Consider the following 17,214-nt stretch of genomic DNA (forward strand, 5'->3'; position numbering starts at 1 on the left):
CCCCAAAACTACTATCAACCCAGATGGGAGCAGAGAGCCACTGTAGGTTCTCAAGCAGCAGGGGTGTGACACGTCTGAGTCAGTCTGGGTGTATGGAGTGCCGGGGAGGGGCCTGGACCCTGGATGCCTGGTTCCAGACCAGAAACAGAGTGGCCCTGCAGAGCTGGGACACAGAAGGAGTAGTTAGGCTCTCTTTGTCATTCTCCCCCCATGATCTTGCCACCTGGGGTAGAGAAGTAGGGCCCTGGTGACTGGTCGGATTTTCCAGGCCTTGACATTTAAAGCTGGTCCTGGCAGCCGGCCCGTCCCAAGCCTTCTGCTAGGGAAACTGACAATGAAGGGTGGAGGGCAGATGGAAAAACTATTTAAGGTATTAAATACACACACACACACACACACACACGCAGCTGGATGACTGCTAGGCAGGAGGGCATTCTCTCTGCTCCCCTTTTTTGCTCCCTGCAGGTAAGTAAACCCCAACTCAATGTTCTCTCAAGCCCTTACATCCTCCCAGAACCAACTTTTTCAGCCCAAAATTGTCATTATATGTGGAGAGGGTAAGAGCTCTCAGGCAGGGTCCAGAGGGACTGACTGGAGCCAAACATGGCACCCACTGACTCCCCAAAAGATGGTAATTTGGCCCCTTGGAACAATAATTCCAGGACTTGAGTAGTCCCAAGGCTCTTTAAGCTGCTTTGGGGGACCCAGCAGTGAGGGAGCCTACACCTCAGCATCATTATCCTCCCCTGAACTCCCATCCAAATGCTTCATCCCTTTAATACTTTAGGGCCCTTGTCTATTTATTTATTTATCAAAAGAGATCCATATCTCAAAACATCATCATCCTCGGGGTTGGTGAGAGGCGAGGGGAGCAGCGGGGCTGAGCCCCAGCGGGTTCTTCCATATTGCCTTGTAGGCATCAGAAACATGGTGGGGAAACAGGGGGAGGCGTGGCGGTCTCTACTTCACATGTGAGGCAGTTCCGTGATCTGAGGATGGCTTTCCCCTAGCACTATGCAAACCAAAGGCTGGAAATCATGAATTTACTTGCCTGGCTGGTGCACAATCAAAATCTCCCATCTCCCCTTGGGTAAGACCAATTCCAGCACCTGTTGGTTGCTGAGGGGGAGGCTTAACTAGGGCCTCCATGGCCCCACTGCAGAGCACGGGGCTCCTGGTTTATTCTAGAGAAGCAGCAGGGGAGCACCAGGACTGAGAGCCCACAGCAGAGGGTAGAGTCCTCTTGCCACCAGCTACTTACAACCTGCGCGAACCTGAGCAAGCTGCTCGGCTGTTCTGCTTCTCATTTGTTGAATGCAGATAAATAAATACCCACCCTACAGGGTTATTGCGAGATGCAGTGAGGTTATGTTTGCACCCTTACAGCAATGACTTGTAAGTATACATAAGTGAACATTAAATAAATTCACTCGTTTGATGATGTCCCTGGGGTTGGTGCAAGTCAGTGGAACAGGAAGGGGGACTCTGTTTAGGGTGGATCTGAGTTCAGGTCTGGACGTTTCCCAGGACCTTGGGTTTGACCCTCTTCTGCCACACACTGGGTGATGATTTGGAATGGCAAACCCTGCAGGAAAGCCCGCTAGGATCACTGCGCAGCTTCCTGTACCCCTTTTCTGGACTCTTACATACCCTCCTTGTCCACCGCACACATAAAGAGGGGAACACTCACTCTGAGCAGATTCTCTCAGGGGGTCTCTGGGGATAGGGCACAGCCAGGGGCAAAGGGCCAGAGATGCTGGGACCCTGCTGTGGCCACAACTCACTTCCCAGCCTGCCTCTCAGGGCCTCCCAGAGATCCCCAGCCTCCCTGGACTGCAGGCTCTGCTTCTCCACTCCTGGTCCGGCTGTAAGAGGCCACAGGGAGGAGCTGGAGTTTGGGGCCCTGGCTGAAGGCCTCAATGTCTTCCAGGTGTCGGGTAGGCCCAGATGGATGGGCAGGTGTGGGGAGGGCCAGAGCAGCTGCAGAGTGTCTGGAAGGCATTTGGGCAACTAATGAGCGCGGGATCTAATTAAAACATTGGAAGAAGAATCTGGGAAAAAGCCACGTGGAGCAGGAAGTGTAGGCCAGGGGCCTGCCTGGGCCTTGGCTAGTGGGAGAAGTGCCTGCTAAGGAGCAGAGGCTAAGGGGAAAGTCACCTCTAGCACTGACCCCACCCTTCCAAGGTCACCCTTCCCACCTTTTCCTCCAGGACCTAAATCTCTTAGATTCTAAAGTGACCAGTGACAATGATATCCTACTGCTGCTCCCTGCAAAGAGATCAGTTTCGAATTGAGGGCAAGGACTAAGGGGGAGCTTGGGGTGAAGACCAGGCCTTAGTCCAGCTATGTTCTAGCTATTCACAAGGACTGGTGATGAGGAAACAGGTTCTACTGAAGAGAAATCTGGAAAAGTTTCACCAACCAGATACTCCACTCAAACTCCAAAAACTAAACACCCAAGTGGAGCCAAGCTGAGGACATCTGGCTCTGCCATTGTTACCCACCGCTGCAATCACATCATCGCCATTGGCACCCCCACGGTCACAAACATCAGGGCCACCATCATCATTAAACCCAATGAATGCTGGCCATCAACCCACTGTGCCCACGGGAACACTCCCCTCGTGAACACCCACCTCACTCCTTCCCTCAGGTCCTATGCCCAGCCTCCCACTCCCAGACCACAGCTTCCTTGCACCCAGTCCACACCATCATGCATGTTTTTCTCCTTACCTTGCCAGTGCCCCCAGGGGCTCAATGAGGGGCAGCGTACTGTGGATCCCCAATGTTTACACACTGGGACTTTCCCTGGGACATACTCTCCAGACAGACAAGGCTCTTGGCTCTGTTCTTCCAGAAGGCCCTGTACCCCAACTCTAGAATTCCCTTCAGTCTGGACCAAAGGACTTCTCATGGAGGAGATATTTCCAGATAATTGGCTCAGGACACCCCCATGGTCTAGGTAAGGGTCTGCCACATACCCATCCCCACCCTCCTATAACCCCACCACTCCCCCACCCCAGGCGACCCATTTCATCCTCCACCTCCTACCCCTCCCATCATCCCTTCCCATCTGCTCCCAATAACTCCAGCCAACTTCTCCCAGCATGCCTCTCACCCCCTGGTCCCTGCCGGGGGACTGAAGGGGCACAACACCCCCATTCTGGTCCTTGACTCGGGGTGTTAACTAGGAACAGGTTTTCACTCCAGCTGTGGGCTGGGCCCTGAGAGGGAGTTTCCCCCTCCTGCTTTCTCCTTTATTCTTCAAATAGCCCAATTTCCCCAGCAGATGCTGGGTCTGAAAGGAGACAGGCAGGTGGGGAAAGTGAAAGCTTCTTGTTGGAGTGAGCGGGAGGAGGGGAGGAGAGGGAGGCTGGAGGGAGATGGGACACTTCTGGCAGAGGTGTGAGGGGAAGTCAAGGAGGCAGCTGAGAGAGATCTCAGTGCAGAGGTGAGAGGGGAGGTCAAGCAGAGGTCAGGCTCACAGTCCCGGGGTGAGGAAGGGGGCAGTCCAGGGGACCTTGAGCTGAACTCGGGGTCCCCCCCACCCAAGCCTCCTCAGCCCTCATCCTTAACTCCTGCCATACCCCAGTCTCTCCTCCTACAAGCTCCAGGACAGGCATCTCCTCCTGAAGACTTCTGAGGGAGCCTGCAAGCCCCACTAGGACTGATGCCTCCCCTGACCCTGAAGCAGCACTGCAGGGTACTAGACACTCACTGGCCTGCTTCCCGGGGCAGCAGCGGCCTCATCTGTCTCTCCTTCACAAGCTTCTGTACTTAGCCCAATACTGAGTTAATAAATGAGGTAGAGAATGAAGTGACTCTGAGTGTGCAGACCACCAGCCTGGGGTAGAGCCCTGTGCTGGCCTTTCCACTCCTTGGCTGGGCCGCCTTAGGCCACCACTTCCTTGCTATCTCTGGCCTTGAGGACTCGGACTAGATATGTTGAGAGTGAGTGGTGAGGGTGTCTCCCCTACATGGTAGGATCTGAGGGGCTGTGTCCCAAAAGTACACAAAGCACTCACGGGAGATGCTCTGTGAGGGTGGAGGAGGTCAGCACAGCCAAGCCTGCAGATGACAACCTGCATGTACGTGGAGGGAGGGGGTTCATAACCCCACTTTCCAAGGAGAAACTCTGCAAGTGCCTGAATTACTGGAGTAGGATGTATCATCCCTTGAGTCCACCAGAAGTTCTCCTTGGTGTCTGACTACATTCCCCCCTGCTGCTGACCTGCCACAGTGCAAGTTCAAAGGACAAAGGTCAGCTAAGGACCAGAGGAGTATAGGAAGACTGCCTTGGCGCTTCACCCCACTGCCTGCAACGACTCCTCCCGCACCCGGCCAGTGTGGGCAGGTCACCAGGATCCTGACAACTTCATCCCCAAACATTCACTCGACGTGTGCATGTAATACCCAGCAGAGCCAGGTCTTGAGCATGGCAGGGGGCCTTCCCTGGAGTATTTGGTTAAGGGGTGCGGTCTGCTGAGAGGGGACGCCTGGGTGGACCCTTCCAAGGCCACTTTCTACCTCACCTGGATGGACAAATCATTTTGCAAAGATAAAAATCTCCCTTCCCAGCCCTGACCCCGGTCCCCTAAGGCCCTCTCCCTACCATCTCTCCATCTTTCCTTCTCTCAGCCTCCTCCCTCCCACATTCTTTGTAGAAAGAACCACTTACCACCCCACTGGAAGGATCCTCTGCGTGAACATGACCCCCACAACCACCCCAAGCCTTGTGCCATGGGGCAAACAACCTTCATGGGTCCCACCAAGTGTGAGCTCCAACCCTTCCCTCCAGGAATCACAAGGGGAGACTTCATCAGGGAGAGGCTAGCTGGAGGCTGGCCACCGATTGCCCCCGCGGCCAATGGTCATGAGGAGGTCTTTGTGGTGGGAACAGTGCGAGACTCTTCCCCAAGGCCTAGCTGTCTCTGGCCAAGCCAAAGGACAGTGCAAGATGAAAGCCAGCGACCCACACTGGGCCCTTAATGTGGGGAGGGGGGCAATCTCCAGGGCAGAACACGGGCCTCCCTCAGGGAGGACAGATTCCAGGGCTCCTCATCGCTGCTGTTTTCTCTGCCTGCAAGCACCTCAGCTCCTCAAGAAGGGAAGGGGATCTCAGTGCAGTCCAGATAGACCGCCCTGATGAGATTCCTCCTGGGAGTCATTTTAACTAGGAGTCTTGGCAGAACACTTGTATCTTCAAAGAAGAGGCACCCTGGTGGACAGAGGGGCACTCCTTTGCAAGTCCAAACCTTAGCTCACTCACCTCCTCCAGGAAGCCACCCTTCATAGGCACTCCCTCCCATGTCCATGGCCCTCCCTTGACCTCCAAGGGCAAGGGCAGAGTTACTGCCACCTGCTTGCTTCCCCCAGTTCCAGGAGGCAGGCGGCCTGCGCCCCCCTCACCAGTCAATGTTCTTTCCGCGGGACCTTAGTGAAGACCCCTCCACCCCACCGGCCCCCAGCAAGTTCAGTGGGCCCTAGGGCTCAAACAGGGAAACTGTATTCTGGGGCCTGCCACGTTCCTGGCCTCCACTGGACTCTCCACCCGCCCAGGCAGGCAGCGCCCTGTCCCTGGGCTGCGGGGCAGGGAGAACACCAGCGTCCGTGCTCTTCTGGGGCTGCCGCCCTCAGGAGCAAACCAACTCTGCTGTGTTCCCTGGAGTCTTACAAAGCCCTTCCAACCATCCCAAGAACACCCCCACCCCACAAGCCAGCCTGCACCCCACACACAGGACCAGCACAACTGCCTTCCTTTCCGCTGCCACCCTCTCCTGCCAACACCCCACCAAGCCCAAGCGCTCTCCCTCAGCAGCTGCATAGGAATCAGTGCCTGCTCAGGGGTTCCCACGCTCTGCTCTTGGCCACCCCTCCCCCTCATGCCCACCTGAATGCCCTTGAGTCTCAGCCAGGACCAACCGTGCTGTCCAGGGATCTCTCTGGACTTTGCCATCAGTTCTCCAAGGACTTGGGATGTCCCCACCATTTGACTGTGGGCTCATTAAAGGCAGGGGCTCCACCTCCCCCACCGAGTGTGCTCTCTAAGGGCAGGGGTCATGCCTGCTTCATGAGCCTAAGATCTCTCCAAGCTCACAGGCAGGTGAGCTGAGGTTTCCTAAGAATAAGGACTGTGTCTCTCACATTAGCCTGGTGTCTCAGAAGGCCAAAGACCTTTGCTGCTTGGGCTGTGTGTATTTGAGGGGCTGCCATGCTTCTTCCTCCAACCTGTGGCCCCCTAAGGGAGAAAGAGTGCCTCCCCCATCAGACCTGTGGCTCCCCCATCAGACTAGTGGCTCCGAATGGAGCAAGTCCAACTACATAATTCACAGACCTAGGACAAAATAGAAATGCAGGGCCTCTTGTTCAAAGTGATTAAGACTTTCAAGGGAGTGAGAGCAGAGCATTGAACCTTCTCAGCCCAAGGTCCTGTTCACGGGTCACAAGCCTGTGGACGGGCCCTGTAAGGGAGGGCCATGCCTCCTTTTAAGACGATGAGTGGAGGACAAGGAGCCACCATGCCAGACAGGCACAGAGCCAAAGGGAATGGGAAGAGGCCTGGAGGTGAGCAGGGCAGGCCCCAGGCCTGGAGGAGGGACACATCGGGTCACCTCCCAGAACAATGGGGCATTCACAAGCAGCCAGGCTCCTCAGCGGGGCCCCAACGCCAGGCTCAGCCCTGCAATTCGTGCTCCACTCACTGAGCGAATACTGGCAGGGGCTCAAGTAGGAGAAAGTTGAGGCTGCGGAGGTGGCCGCGGTGGAAACATCTATTTTTACCCTGACAGGCAGAGAGGCAGGTCAGTGGTGGCTTTGAGTCCCAGAGCAACCACCACAGAGGCCAGTGAGGGCTTGGGCTAGGACAGCCGTGAGGGAGTGTGGGGCAAGGGGCAGCCCGGGGCAGCCCAGGGCCACCCAGGCAGCCCACGGAGCCCACGAGTCAGGCCTGCCTCTGGTCAAGGAGCAAGAGGGCCTCCCTGGAAGTGGCCCAGGAGGGCACCACATGTGTCCCCAGTTGCTCTACTGACACTCACTCCATCCCTGGTGTGTGACAGAGTGCCTGGAATGGAGCAGGAGACGCTGCCCCACCTCCCCTCCCAGATAAGGACACCCATGTACCTCCCCCTGTGTGCCAGGGCCATTAGATTGGGGAGTATAGATAGAGGAAAAGAGGATCTCGGCTAACATACCCTGATGGAGGCCCTAGCCAGTTACCCTCAGTGGGGAGTGGAGGGTAGGTTGGCCTTTAAGTACAGAACGGGGAGAGGTAGCTGCTGGAGCAAGTGAGTGAAGCACTGATGGGGAAATTTCGGACTCACACTAGCCTGGCACCCTGCTTAGGTGGCCTCTACCCAGGTCCTGGGCGAGGCTAACTGTTCTCCACCCTCTTCCTCCAGCAGCCGGCATATGAGACCTCCACCTGTCCTCCCCGAAAGGTGGATGGTGTGTGCTGAGGTATTTATGTTACATAAACCCAACCACACTTGTCAAGACAATTTGTGGCTCCCCCTGAGTAATGAAAACTCAAATGCCTTCATGCGCAGGGCCAGGCTGGGCTCCCGGCCACAAACCCTGGATCCACTTCTGACTCCTGGATTCCTCTGGGCCCCTGCCAGCATGGGGGAGGAGGAGGGACACCCCTGCCCCGCTCACCTCTGCCTGCCTGCTCAGCTGCCCTGAGGAAGGAAGGCAACCCGCCCTCAGGCAGCCTGCTGAGACAGCTGAGGGGGATAAGGCCCCTGCCCCAGAGCCCCCAGGAGCCCTGGAGATGCCATGCGTAGCTCAGCGCAGGGCAGCTCCTTCTTCATTTTAGGACAGTCCTCCATCCTCAGGCCCTTTGGTGCTGCCACCCAAAGGCCACCAGCCCTACTCCTCAGCCACCCTTCCCAATCCATGAACCCCATGGCGAATACTTCTGTGGTATTCTAAGCACTTGACATTTATTAGTTTAATCCCACACCCAGTTCCCCCTCCTCCCTCCCGATCACTCCTCCCAGGCAAGAAGGCTGGGGGCAGAGGTGCCTGGGGCAGGAGCTGCCCTCGAGGCTGGAGCAGGGGTGAGAGGAGAAAGTTAAGGAGAATGGACACACAGACCAGACGTGGCTGCACAGTTGTGTCGAGGCAGCCCTGGGGAGGGGAGGCTTCTACAGCCTGGCCCTTCCAGGTGTACAGCCTTCTGAGCAGCTCTGAGGCTTCTGAGGAATGAGAGGCAGGTCTGGGCTCCCCCAGGGGCGTCACTCATTCTTTGTAGGTCTTCTGAGCTGCCCTGAGGCTGTCCCCTAACAAGTCCTGCCTATGCTGTGGGGCCTAGCAGATCCAGATCTAGCTTATAAACCACAGCGGTCTGAGTGTAGACAGCCTATGGGAGGAAAAAGGACCTGGCCCCAACCCCCAGCTGGGAGAGGAGGGGGGAAGGGGACTGCAGACAGATGGTTTTTACACTTTGAGTTAATGAGGGTCAGACAGGGGCACATACTGGCAGGAGGGGATAAATGAGAGGAAAGGAGGGGTATGCAGGAGGAGGAGGAGAGAGTGCTCTGAATGAGGGAGGTGAGTGGAACACTTATGCAGTCATTAAAACCTCTTACATAAACACACAAAGAACAGGTCAGCCCCACATAAGCTTCCTGAACCCCGCTGTGTGCCGGGCCTGGTGCTGGAGGCTTTGGGGCAGCAGACTCCAGACCCTGAACAGCAAGCCCTTATCAGTGAAATGCCCTGGTGCGCACTCCCAGTATATGGTTATTTGTCTCTCCATAAATGACATGCCTGCGACTGCATGAGTTAAGAGCTCCTGCACACTCTGAGTTTAGAACAACGCTCGCTGACACAGGTAATGGATGTGGATCCTAATTTGCTGCTAAGCCTCCCGATATCTCAGCTTGTGTCACTGACTTCCTGTTAAATCTGATTAAGTCCTTGTTTTTTACTTCCTAATGCAACTTGTCGATGGAGCCCTTGTTCCAGCAGGAGAGGTGTGTGTCAGCTCTGCAGGTCATTTCTGCTTTCGCACTGTTTGCTTACCTTTAATCTGCTATTTGCCTCTGTTAGTATGGTTAACTCGTCTTCAGTCAGAATGTTTTCATAGCAGGAATTTTTCTAAGCCAAATGTTCACTTTTGTGAGGGTGACTTTGCTAAAAACCCAGATAGCATCACCCCAAAAGTAATATACCAAAACAAGCAAAAACTGATAACAAGGGTGACGCTACTCACACGCCTTCCCTCAAGGACATTGATTAACTCGGCATAAAATTTGACCGCCAGCTCCATGGCATAAGAGGAGGTCATGATCAATGTGAACATTACACATTAAGACAGAGTAACGGCTATGGTTTTATAAATATTTTCTTCCCATACTCCAGTGAGGTGTTGTGCACCTCCTGTGGTATGTGGAGACCCTCATGGGGGTTGGGGAGGACGTATAACCTCTCAAAAATGTCTAAGAAGGGAGGACAAAAAAATGAAAGAAATACTCAACAACTGAGCATCTACCATGTGCTGGAGTTGACGTTCCTGACGTCTGAACCCCACGATAACTCTCTGAAGGAGACATGATGACGCCACCTTTGATGGGGGAAGAGAACTACCTCAGGCCTCATACTCAGTGGGGACAGAAGCCTGAGAATTGGGAGTCAAATTTGGATGGACCCAAATAACTGCTGTTAAGGTGAGACAGGGGTGATGAGGGCTCTGAGGGAGACCCAAAAATGTAAGCAAGATCGCTGAGCCAGCCTTGGAGGGGAAACCTGAGGTGGCTCCATGAAAGACAAGGGAGGTGTTTCATAATCAGGGATGCTCAGTCTCACTCATCCATACTGCATCTACTCTCCCCTGGGGGTCCTCACCTGGCACCTCCCCTCCACAGTTACCCCCCAATGCCTTCTGGAGAATCAGAAACCTGCAGCTTTCAGGGCTTCTACCTCAGGGCAAATGGCCCTGAGATCTGTGTCACCTTCCCTGTTCTGTATATTCCGTTCTCCCACTGTCCACTCCCGCCCGGGCCCATCATGGGCCAGCTGGGAGCCTAGGGTTTCCCTCTTCTAGGAGCAGCACTGTTTGTGGACAGCTGTAGGGGAAAAGAGTTTCCTCAGACAAATCTTATCTCCTCATCATCCCAGTGATTCGACATTTGCCTGGGGTGGCTGAGAGGCCTAACATGCCCAATCCTAGAAACCCGCCCACCTGGTCGAGACCCTGTCCCAGCTCTGGCATCCTACAGGATGTAACCCTGCCTCAAGGACTGCTTTGACACTTCAAAATAGCCTCCCTGAATAGAATAACTGGGGGAAAGCCCTGTGGATAAGATGCCCCCATCACCACCACTACCCACCCCCCACACACACACAAAGGAAACTACCTAAAAGCTAAAATCCTTCACTAGGAGTCTGGCTAAATAAACCATGGCTTATCCAAATGAGAGGCTGTAGAGGCAAGTTCAGTGATGCGGATAGATATTCAAGGCATAATGGTTGCAAACCACCAGTGAGATCATAGTCTTTAAAAATACTAGCATACATTTCATACACACATGGAACATTCTAGAGATACCTGAGTGCCAACAGTGGTTCTTTTGGGGTACTGGGATTAGTGGCTCTTTCACACGATTGCTTGTGCTAGCCATTTTCTCAAATTCCTATCATGAACATGTATTTGTTCATGATAGGACTTTTGCAATGACAAAAACCAATAAAAGCTATTTTAAAAAACAGTCACCCATGCCCAACTGGAAGTAGCATGTTGCTCAAATCCCCAGCAGGGGTTTCCCACGTGGCCAAGCATGGAAAGGGGACAGCCAGGGGAGCTCTGTGCCATCTGTCGTCTCCAGTGGGTGAGGGTCCCCACCGCCATCCTGGCCAGAGAAGCACAGGGAGCAACAGCAGTGGACGTCAATGGCACAGGCTGAGCAGCCTTGCCCGACCCAGAAGGAGTTTCCGATGGCGGAAGGATGATAACCAACCCCAGCGTGACCAGGCCAGACCAGCAAGCCCAGCTCCTCCCCGCTTCAGGGCCTTTGCCCTCACTGTGCCCTCTGCCCAGCGAACACTCCCTCCCACGCTGGCATGGTTCACTAACTCCCTTCGGTGAGATTTTGCTCCGACACCACATTTTCAGAGGGCTTCTCCCCAAACCCATGGAAAAAGGCTGTTCTCCACACATGGTCATTTTTATCTCCCTGTTTATTTTTCCTCCTGGAATTCATATATTACTAGCTGAAGTTGTTTATCATCTTGCTCCTCAACTGAGAGTTTTTGAAAGGTCAAGGATTCAGAGCTAAGAACAGACTCTGGATATGACAGGCACTCAACAAATATTTGAATGAATGAAAATGCTACCTCACACCTAATTGCCCTTTCTGGGGTTCTGACATCCCCTCACACCCACCCCCCTTCCCCACCGCACCTTCTACCTCATGAGGCGTGAGGCTCTGTGAGACGGGAGCAGGAGGCAAGGGCTACCTCTCACAGGTGATTAAAGGGGACAATGCGCCTAGCACAGCGCCTGAGAGAGTGGGCACTCAGCCGTTCAGGTCCCCTCTCTAACCAGCCTCCAACTTCGTCATCACCCCTGAACTGAGCAACTCTAGAGGCCAGGCAAGGGTTGGGGCTCCCCTGTCCTTCCCCCTTACCGAGAGCAGAAGAGAGATTTGTGGGTGGGTGTGGGCTCAGCCTGGGTATATCCAAGAGCCTGGGCTGGTCTGGGCTGGTGGGACGTGACTCTCAGGCATCTGAGACAGGCTGATTGAGTACAGAGTGGAGCCTGGCCACTCCGAGGCCCTTGGGGAAGGCAGGCCCTGGGGCTTCTCCCCACCTCAGCATGACCGACCAGGGACAGACACAGCACGACAACACCCCACCCCCTCACACACACAATCCCTGGCTCTGGGGCCCTTTCTCCCTGCCCTGCTCCCTCCTATTCTCTGTGGTAGAGGTGTTCCCTCAGGCCCATTTTTCTCATTCTTCTGGCAGCCTGAGCATAACTGAAAATCCAGTCTCTCTGGCCAGTGCTAGCTTGTGTGTAAAAGGCTCCAAAAGCCCAGGAGGAGGGCAGACACAGTCCCTACCTCCAGCCTGAGGCCCATTCCAATGGGCCCACAGGCCTCTTGCGGGGGCCCCTCAACTCCCCACTTCAAGTCTCTCTGTTCTGGGTCACCAAGGTCATCCCTGCCTCCTTTCCAACCTCAAACTCCTTGACTGCCAACTCACAAACACTCCCATTCAAAATCTAATCTCCACCAATTCATCTATCCTCTTTCAAAACAACCTCACCTGACCTTGGAAAATTCTTGTGGAATCAAACAGACCAAGTCCCCCCATCCCTGCAGCCCCCTAAAGTAACTCAATGCCCCTCCCTGGCGCTTGCTTTTAGCAGAATAAGAGGAGGCAGTTGTCACAGAGGACCACCCTCTCTCTGAGGGGAGATGCACTTCATCCCTAGCCTGGGGCAGACAGGAAGATGCAAACCCGCCACAGCCCACAGGAAGGTTATCTGCAAGGATAGATAGGCTGGCAACTCTCCTGCACAGGCTTCTGAGGTGGTGGGGGGTTTTTGACCCAGAGGGCTCCCCCCACCAGACCCGCTCACAACTAAATGACTGACCTTGATTGTGTGAGTCTGTGGGAGGGGGTCTGACCCCCAGGAGCAGACCCTCATCAGCTGAGCTCAGACAGGGGTGTAGACACCTCAATGCCAGCCCGTGAGTGCTCTGTGGCAAGCACACCTTGCTTTCACACGGCACACACACTCCTGCGAGCAGACCCGTGCCAGAAACCAAACCACCATGAGAAGGCTGCCCGAGAGCGTGAGGGGAGGGGCACGGGCCCAAGGTACAGGGCCTCGCAGCCTTGCAAAGGCTCTCGCAGTCCAGTCTCTTGCCTGGACAGAGTCAGGAAGCAGGTCTGAGACTCACATTTTTCTCCTTAAATGGGTAAACACAGGCGCCATTGAGGCTTGCGAGGCCCTGGGACAGTCACCTCACAGAGGAGCCTCTGCCAGCTCCGCTCCGCTCCCACACGTGGTCATTTCCTAGTTCGCCTCTCAAAGGGCAACTCTCTTTCCGCCAGTCCCACGTTCTTGGATGGCACCTTGCTTCTGCCCCAGAGTGCAATCTGTGTGAGGAATCCAGGAATGACTGCAACTCTTTCCTGGATCCTGGACAGCAGGAAAGGGGAATGAGGGTGTGGATCAAGAAGGGTCCCCGGCGCTGCCCCATTTTCCAGGCTCAGCCACGTACTTACTTGTCCCCTCATCTCAGTAGCTGGCAGAGAGTCATAATTGAATTTTCAGTAGGGCTGAGAATGAAAAAAAGAAAACCCTTTACATGTCTGGGATTAATTTAACCTTGATGATGGCCACATTCACACGCTCCTTTCTGCTTAGGTTTCCAGAACACATTCTGGCAGACAGTAAGAAACACACACAGAGAGAAAGCGTGTGCGCCCCGAGTGCACACTCGGAGTGTGTGTTGCTTGTGTGTGTGTCTGTGCTGGTGCCTGCATTTGTGACCAGGTTTGAGAGACACGGGTGTTTCCTGGGTGTGTCTGAGCAGGATAGATGTGAGGGCTGCCCGAGAGGGCCTGTTTGGAGGGGAGGGCTCCCTAGTGTGCACAGCTGCAGGGATCCCCACTCTGGTCATTTGCAGGCATCTGGTACCCAACCCACCCAAAGGGGACATGCAGAATAACTGAAGTCCAGCCGCCTGCTAGAAAAGGAGGCCTGGACACCGAGGCCAAGACGGGGTGGCCCTGCCAGCTGCCAGAGCGGCTGCACCGCTTCTCTCACTCCTTGTCCACATCCAGAGAGCAGCCAGCCCATCCTCCCCAGGCAAAGAGGAGTCACATCAAGGAGGCTCCCAGGGAAGAGATCCGCCTCCTGCCTGCTGTCTCCTTTGTGACACCCCCACCTCCCCCATGCCCAGGCCGGCACAGAGCTCCTTCACCAACTAAACTGAGCGCTCACGTGTGTCAGGCACTGCACATGCTCTCAGGCAGCCCCCACCTCAGCCGTGAGGGAAAGCTCAGGTCATTCACGTTTATGAAAAGAAGACAGGGGCCTCACGCTCAGGCAGCTTGCCAGGGTCACACGGCTGAGCGGTAGAGGGGGGACACGACTGCTGCCCACCGCACCCTAAAGCCATGTTCCACCAAATCTCTCTGTGACCAGGAATGTCAGGAGCAGAAATCTTTTTGGAGACTGAAGACGCCTCTTGTCCCCTGAAGCTCTGTTCCCAGACCACGTCTTCTGGTGATTTTGAATCTCCACGGCGGGGTGCTCACAGGGCAGCCGGGCTTTCCTGGGGTTCAGACAAGACAGCTGATCCTCCATGTGGGATTGTCAGGACCTAACCTCGTCATATCTCATTGACCATCGAGTAAGAGTGGTATCTTCCTTCCAGCGGTATTTTTCTACTTCTCTCTTCCTCTCCTCTGGGTAGTAAACTTGGAGAGCAGAAGTTTTCCAAGAAAAGGAGAGGGACAGGCAGATCACAATGAGGAAAAGCATACTAGCGGGTGTTTTAAAAATTTATTACTTTTTGTGTGTGTGAGTAATTTCTTTGTATATTTTGGTCTTTGGTTTCATCTTTGGTTCTTGAGCAAAGTCCTTTTTGAAGAAATTCCAGACCATCTCTGCTGAAGCTTATAGAGGCCTAAGCCTGGGGAGGGAACTGGATGGAATAGGGAGGACCCTGGAGGGTCCCATGGGGGTCTCCTGAGCCTATAGGAGAAGGGGCCAGGCTTCTGCTCCAAGTTAATGGTGGAAACATAAAGAACCACCCAGGCTGGGGCTAGTACTCAGTCTTTCTGCCAGAAGTTGAGCCAACCGCTGCCCCACCCCACCCACAAACACACACATGTGAGTCCTGCATGAAAGTGGAGACTGGGGTAATAAACGTAGCCTGCAATGAACTTCTGAGTTATAATGAAAATGTGACATGAGGGTTTCCCAACTAGATTGAGGGGGCCACAGAGGAGAATTGTCTGTCTCTTCTTCCCATACTGTTTCTACCCAAACACCGGGAGTGAGTAGGGAAGGCAAAGGGGTTGAGTTCTGGTTGTTGAGGAACGGTGAGCAAGCTGAGGGCACACTCGAGTCATTGTCTGGTCTCTTCCTTGTCCCCTTAGCATGGTCTTTCTGTTTGTCTGCATCCATGCTGTGAATTTCTCTGTCTCCATCTGTTTCATCTGTCATCTCTTTTTTACACACACACACACTCCCCCACACAGCCACTCCCCCCTCCACACACACACACTCCATGAAAAACCAAGACCAAACCAAAGGTGGAGACAAGGCATGAAACCCACCTCTGGCCAAGCTACAGGGAATAGGAGCTGCAGCTCGTTTCTCCAAAGGAGCAGCAGCAGTGGTGAAGCCCTCTTCCTCAGCACCTCAGCCACCATTTTAGGACCAGCATGGCGGGCTGAGCCCTGGCCCTCACTCACCCTGTTCTCCTCCACGAGCAGGAAATGTTTCCTGGACTGTGCCCATATCCCAGTCCAGTCAGGTAATGCCCACCTGACTCCTCTGGAAATCCCATAATCCAACATTTATGAAACACATGGAGAGAGGATTGAGACAAATTTGCATTCCCTGAGGAAGAAAAATGGGGTGGGGGTTGTGGACACCCAGGCAGACAGGGCTATGCTTAGAGCTCTTCCTGTCTGTCCTACCTCTGGGCGTCTGTCACTCTATCCCGAGATGTCCACATAACACTGGAAAAGGAACAAAAAATGGTGTACAGAGAGAGAAAGAGATTGATTGAAAAAGGAGAATATTTCACTCCAAAAATATCAGCAGAGGAAATGAGTAAAGGCAAGGAAGTGAGTATTCTGGATATAAAAGTTTACCAAGTTTTACTGAACCATTCTTTAACAGATGACAGTTATTCTCCATCTTGCAGCAAAAATGGTCCTCAAATGTTGAGAACTGAATTTCAGAACATAAAAACCTATTTGAAATGGCTCTCAGGGCCCGGCTATTAAAGCAAACCTGCTATGAAACACTTAGTAAAGTCCCTTCAGCGAAGGAAGCAGACGACTCATTAAGGACTGAGATGTGAGTCCAGCCCTTCCAGGCACAAATTCTGGTGGGGGGAGAAGAGGACAGTGAAGTAACTGGTCTCAGCGGTGGATGGCACAGGGTTAGGGTGAAAGGAATCACCCCAGAGGAAGGGGCCAAGCCAAGGCCAGGTCTGCAACTGGTTCAGCTCGACAGAGCTGAGGGGAAGGCAGCAGATGAGGCAGGAGAGGTAAGCAGGGGGGGGGGCTAAGGAGTGGCCCTGTGCCAGTATGGCTGACCCCCCCACTTGAGGATGCTGGGAACCACATCCCAGCACAACAGATGTGACTGTTGTGGACAATGGACAGTGAATGGATAGGGAAAAGGAGAGACCCTTGGTTTTCAGGGATGTCAGCTTGCAGGGGGCGTGATGGCAAGGGAAGTGTTGGTGATGGCAAGAGAGTCAGAGAATCTAGAGCCAGAGTCTACAGGTTTGGCTATGGGGTTTGGAGAAGGAAGGACTCTCAGATGCCTCCCACAAGTCCAGTGCCCGAGGGCACAACAGAGCGGGAACTATTTTGATGGGGTGAAAGATGGACACATAGAGTGGGAAGTTTGAGTTCGTGGTGCCTGTGAGTCACCCTGCGGGAGATGCCTACTGGGTAACATGGGTAAACAGTGGATAACATGTCTACAGCAGACACAGGCTGGAGGTGGTGATCCAAGGTCAATAGCCTCTGGAGGGCAACGAAGTCATAGGAGTGGGTGCCAGAATGGAGGGCTATTAGGGAGGAATGTACGTGGGAAGAACAGAGGACCAGGGCAAGAGCCTCAGGGAACATTACAGACCACAGGGAAGGACCCCAAGAAATGAGGCTAGAGAGAGGAGGACAGTCGGGCCACTGTGGTATCATGGAAGCCAAAGGCTACAAGTGCACCAGGAGGCAGAGCGATCCAGGCTGCCAGCTGCTGCTGAGTCAGAAGGAGAAGCCTGCACAGATTTAACAACCAGGGCTAGGTGGGGCCCTGGTGAGAATTAGAAAAAGGTGACCCTTCCTCAAGGTAGTTTACGTCTATCAGAAAACTACTGTAACTCTGATTTTATTAGAACAAAACATTTTACTGCCATCTGTGGGGAAATTGTTACAATAAATAATAAATCGTGATGTCTTAGATGTGGTGCCTCATACGGCAGCCCTAGTTATTGGTCACTGCAGTAA

Source organism: Talpa europaea (assembly GCF_964194135.1).
Source record: "Talpa europaea genome assembly, chromosome: 6".
Lineage (NCBI taxonomy): Eukaryota > Metazoa > Chordata > Mammalia > Eulipotyphla > Talpidae > Talpa > Talpa europaea.